Below are 6026 nucleotides of genomic sequence, written 5' to 3'. Positions count from 1 at the left end.
CGTCTGTTCGGTGCACACTGTTCCATTGCTTTGATCACTGCCTGTCTGTTTCTGTCACCTACAGCATTCTTGCAGAAGGACTGCAGTTCTTCAGACTCTGTTTCTGGTATTGGGTCAGGAAATATTTCTGTGGAGCTTTGACTAGGTGCACATGAAGTAGTAGAAGTGCATTTTCTGTGTGTTTTCAGCTTTGCTGATTGAGGGAGACTACGGCGCATATTCTTCAACTTGTCCTGGATATATCCGCACTGGCCTCCAACTGAACTGAAAAAATGGTCCTGTTGGTAGTTATGAATACAACAGGGTCATGTTTACTTGTATTCATTTGGGTTGTATTCTTCCTTTACTCACAAGGTGTGAAGAACAAGACACGGAGTGTGTCTGCAGGAGTGATCCTTTGGAAGAAATGCTTATGCCCATCATTCACAAAAGGGAATTAGTTGACAAATGTTGGTAGCAGAAATGTTACAATTGTGTAACTGGAGGGGTACAATGAAGAAAACAGTAACAGTGTTTCCAGGGATATACAATATGAAGAGGAGACAACAGGCAAATGCCTATGCCTACTACTACTACTATACTACTGATGTTATTTGACAACTTAATTCATGTCAGGCGACCACAATGAGCTGCACTCCTGGTCAGAGGTAGGGGTGTGCTCGCCATTGTTTGAAATTGGGTGATGGGCAGCTCGTGAAGATTTTCCCTCCAAGGGATAGGGGTGGGGAGCATTTTCCCAGTAAAACATCTTTGGATGATCTTAGAGGCCTTCTCGCATCAACTCATGAACCACAATACTCAAACCACTACATGCATAGTAAATTGATTAATTAAAACTTCATTCAGGTTTCTTCCTCGAATAAATATTCTAGGCTAATTTTAAACAATGAAGAAAATATATAATAATCATGATGTGAACTGATGTAACAATTAAAATAATAGTTTTATAAACTGTAAACACTTACATATCCTGTATGTCCATTTCGATCCCTTAGATTTGGAAATGCTGATATGATAGATCTTCCTAATGCATATTTGTGCTGGATGGCCGGGTAACTAAGAAAGCAAAAAAAAAATATAGAAATTTGTTCAATTTTGTAAGTCTTTTTGCATTATGTGTATCTTTTCTTCACAATAGCAATTAAAAACAAGAGAACATGAACACCTTTTTAACAAGTGAAAGATTTAGCTTTTTAAATTGTACATTTCTGAATAGACCGATTGCGCGACCAATGTTTACATGTCATCACGTAACCTATTGTGGGTTATAGTAATCTGAGCTGATGGCAAGCTACGAGCAAACACATGCCATGACCAACAGAGTCACACCAAAAAATTGTAGTGCTGATTAACATTTTAAGTACATGTATTGCAAATACCAGGCTTCATAATTTTCAGATCACCTCAAACTATCCAAACTAAAGGACAGACTTACTTTCCACACTTTCCCACTAGATCAGCAACTAGTACGCTGACAACACACATCCTTGACCCTGGAGAGATGTACCCATTTTTGTTGTATTCTTCCAAAATTGCGTGTCCCTTTGGGTGTCCATCCAAGATCTTTTTAGCATCAAACACCACCTGCTTTTTAGTACAGTTGACAGAAATAAACCAAGTACAAATGATATTAATCGATGTGGGTAATTCCAATCAATTTTTTTAATCCTGAAATAGCCAGGCAAAGCAAGACTGTTTTTTTCCCTCTTCTTCCCCCCCCCCAACCCCAACCTGTGAAACAAAAGTCCAAAGAAATCAGCTGACTAGTTGTACTGTATGCCTGTTTTTAAGACAGGAAGATCCTTCAATCAACCAAATTTACAGACCACAGTTCTCTCTTAAATACAAAATAACTTTTGATCATAATTGAACTTTAACAAGAAAGTCAATTGACCTTTTTACCAAGAATTCTTCAAAACAATCACCCATGTTAACTTAGCAAGAAGATGTACAACATATGCAGTATCACATCAGCTTTTTCTTCTAAATTTTTTAAGCTGTCTTTAACCAAGATCATTTGAAAATCAAATTACATTTTAATGGGTTTTAAATGTGACGAAATATCAAGAAATGTTTTAACAGTACATAGGTTTAAAACCCTGCAAATGTAAACTTGGGCTAACCTTGGCCGATTCTGTTGGTTTGCTAGTTGATGGTGACAGCTCAGACACATCTGATGAAATCTGTGAACAAAAAAGTGTCTAAAATCAAAATCGAGATTGCATTTATCATACCAATTCAAACTTTGCACAAAGACAATTTTTAGATGAATGTTACTTGTCATTTTAAATGTACATACAATTGCCTTTGCTGTTCTCTGGCTGCTTGTGTTTGTATGAACGTGTCTCAACTTCTGAGAACTTAAACAAAAGGGAATAGTGTACAAAAGCACATGCAACAAAAGTGGCAACAAGCAAATGCAATGATTGGCAAGTTATTATGAAGTATATAGTATTAGTGACAAACAAACAACATAAGTACTCACACTGGTTGAAGATCTGCATGGGCTGACACTCCTTGATGAGATTTGCGAGTTGTTCATATAGTCAATGGTGGAGGCAAATGAGTTTGCTGAATCAGAAGACGCAGATCTCTCAAGGCGAGTTGTTCATATAGTCAATGGTGGAGGCAAATGAGTTTGCTGAATCAGAAGACGCAGATCTCTCAAGGCGAGTTGTTCATATAGTCAATGGTGGAGGCAAATGAGTTTGCTGAATCAGAAGACGCAGATCTCTCAAGGCGAGTTGTTCATATAGTCAATGGTGGAGGCAAATGAGTTTGCTGAATCAGAAGACGCAGATCTCTCAAGGCGAGTTGTTCATATAGTCAATGGTGGAGGCAAATGAGTTTGCTGAATCAGAAGACGCAGATCTCTCAAGGCGAGTTGTTCATATAGTCAATGGTGGAGGCAAATGAGTTTGCTGAATCAGAAGACGCAGATCTCTCAAGGCGAGTTGTTCATATAGTCAATGGTGGAGGCAAATGAGTTTGCTGAATCAGAAGACGCAGATCTCTCAAGGCGAGTTGTTCATATAGTCAATGGTGGAGGCAAATGAGTTTGCTGAATCAGAAGACGCAGATCTCTCAAGGCGAGTTGTTCATATAGTCAATGGTGGAGGCAAATGAGTTTGCTGAATCAGAAGACGCAGATCTCTCAAGGCGAGTTGTTCATATAGTCAATGGTGGAGGCAAATGAGTTTGCTGAATCAGAAGACGCAGATCTCTCAAGGCGAGTTGTTCATATAGTCAATGGTGGAGGCAAATGAGTTTGCTGAATCAGAAGACGCAGATCTCTCAAGGCGAGTTGTTCATATAGTCAATGGTGGAGGCAAATGAGTTTGCTGAATCAGAAGACGCAGATCTCTCAAGGCGAGTTGTTCATATAGTCAATGGTGGAGGCAAATGAGTTTGCTGAATCAGAAGACGCAGATCTCTCAAGGCGAGTTGTTCATATAGTCAATGGTGGAGGCAAATGAGTTTGCTGAATCAGAAGACGCAGATCTCTCAAGGCGAGTTGTTCATATAGTCAATGGTGGAGGCAAATGAGTTTGCTGAATCAGAAGACGCAGATCTCTCAAGGCGAGTTGTTCATATAGTCAATGGTGGAGGCAAATGAGTTTGCTGAATCAGAAGACGCAGATCTCTCAAGGCGAGTTGTTCATATAGTCAATGGTGGAGGCAAATGAGTTTGCTGAATCAGAAGACGCAGATCTCTCAAGGCGAGTTGTTCATATAGTCAATGGTGGAGGCAAATGAGTTTGCTGAATCAGAAGACGCAGATCTCTCAAGGCGAGTTGTTCATATAGTCAATGGTGGAGGCAAATGAGTTTGCTGAATCAGAAGACGCAGATCTCTCAAGGCGAGTTGTTCATATAGTCAATGGTGGAGGCAAATGAGTTTGCTGAATCAGAAGACGCAGATCTCTCAAGGCGAGTTGTTCATATAGTCAATGGTGGAGGCAAATGAGTTTGCTGAATCAGAAGACGCAGATCTCTCAAGGCGAGTTGTTCATATAGTCAATGGTGGAGGCAAATGAGTTTGCTGAATCAGAAGACGCAGATCTCTCAAGGCGAGTTGTTCATATAGTCAATGGTGGAGGCAAATGAGTTTGCTGAATCAGAAGACGCAGATCTCTCAAGGCGAGTTGTTCATATAGTCAATGGTGGAGGCAAATGAGTTTGCTGAATCAGAAGACGCAGATCTCTCAAGGCGAGTTGTTCATATAGTCAATGGTGGAGGCAAATGAGTTTGCTGAATCAGAAGACGCAGATCTCTCAAGGCGAGTTGTTCATATAGTCAATGGTGGAGGCAAATGAGTTTGCTGAATCAGAAGACGCAGATCTCTCAAGGCGAGTTGTTCATATAGTCAATGGTGGAGGCAATTGAGTTTGCTGAATCAGAAGACGCAGATCTCTCAAGGGTATTGATTGTTTGACTACTGGGTAGACATTCCCCCAAAGTGTGTTTTGATGTATTGCACTTTTCAGAAAATTTCAGATCAATGATATCTTCTAATATGTCTTCGTCCATGTCATCTATTTCAACATATGGCCCATTTTTTTCAAAGATTCCTTCAAAGGAATATTTCCCGTCACTTGGGAGAGAAAATTTTGATTTAATTTTTTGGGTTATGCTGCTGAAATTGCCCAAATCTCCCCGCTCAAATTTCATCAATGTTTTCCTTTCCTGTGCTTCTGCTACATACGTTACATAAACTCGTTTACTCATTATTTTTAGTTAAAAAAGAAGTAAAAAAGAATGTAAGTTCACTTTTTGAAATTAGACCTTCCTTGTACGCCTCTGATATCATTAACAAAAACTGCAATGGTGAATTAAGCTCTATGGTGAACCATTGTTCTTCCTCATTCACTTCACTGGTCACTGGCATTACGAGACCTGAGTGAGAGAAAGAAGAAAAGTAGGGATCATTCTATGTAAGATGACCGCAGAATCTACCATACGGTCTCATTCATGGAGATTGTTAGGACCACCACAGGCTGTTTGAGGCTATTGAAATTTAAGATTCAGAAGATGTAGTTCCTTGGTGTTACTACGTATTTATTTCCTTGCCTGTTGAAAGTTTTGCATATTTGGTTTGAGAAAGAAAACTTCATTCGATTCTCTGATAACATAGCTGTGGATATGTTCATCAAAGAAAGTTGTTTTCCATAGATTCCCTGTGAAAACATCAGTCTTCCCAACAATAATGGTTGCGGCTATTTGGCCAAACTGAGGCAGCTCATCATTCATGCCAACTACTACTGTTGTACCCGCCTTGTAAACAGTACCCCAGTATGTTATTTTTTTGGTCATGAAAACATCGTCCTCAGGGAGGAGTCCGGGGACTTGTTCTAGAAGAGCAGGATAGTTCTCCAAATTTGATACACGGTAGTTTTCTGTTTCAGATGCTTCTAATTCAAAACTTCCAAGACAGCGCTGTTGCCATTTGCAGCATGCGTTGATCTGGTGTCCAGATGCAGCAGTTAGGCAAACATCTTTAAAACAGTTAATTACACTAGCCAGCTTTTTTGTGAAATTATGTTTAGCTTCGAATCTCATGCACCACGAATTAAATAATGGTCCAACTTCTCTCATTGCTTCAGGGTAATGGACCAAAAAGTGGTGCTTTGAAAGAAGCCTTACAGTTGGGTATAAATGTTGAAACAACAAATGGTGATCCTCAATTAGATGTTTCAGGTACAACGTCAGACTCTCTGTGACCGAGTCAGCAAAAGCAATGTCAACAATAGTGCGCAGCTTCAAGATCAGATCCCAATAAGGATTGTTTTGTGGAATGAATGACCCAATCAGCAGAGGTAATACCCGCACAAGGCACCACATTTGACTAGCATGCTGCTTCAAGGAATGATCTTTTCCTTTGAGGGTTGATTCAAGGATTTGTGAAGGCTTATTTTTTTTGTCACAGTGTCCATAGTTGTGGCTGGAAAGGAGGTTATTGAGAGTGTCAAGTTTGAAAAACTTATCGTCATATATAAATTTATACAAAACTAATTTTACTTCCATAG

The 6026-nt window shown here is 39.6% G+C and overlaps 1 long non-coding RNA gene across 1 annotated transcript; it reads right to left on the bottom strand.

Annotated features, from left to right (window-relative positions):
• Positions 1–1489: 1489 nt before the first annotated feature.
• LOC117293225 lies at positions 1490–4907 on the bottom strand. The gene is made up of 3 exons (XR_004519392.1): positions 2486–4907; positions 2124–2183; positions 1490–1584 (listed from the first exon to the last, which is right to left on the bottom strand). It is a non-coding gene; the product is annotated as an uncharacterized LOC117293225 (long non-coding RNA).
• Positions 4908–6026: the final 1119 nt, after the last annotated feature.

Source organism: Asterias rubens, chromosome 8 (assembly GCF_902459465.1).
Source record: "Asterias rubens chromosome 8, eAstRub1.3, whole genome shotgun sequence".
In the NCBI taxonomy this organism is placed as follows: domain Eukaryota; kingdom Metazoa; phylum Echinodermata; class Asteroidea; order Forcipulatida; family Asteriidae; genus Asterias; species Asterias rubens.
Note: the sequence above shows the minus strand (reverse complement) of the source record. Positions and strands in the feature narration are given on the sequence as shown.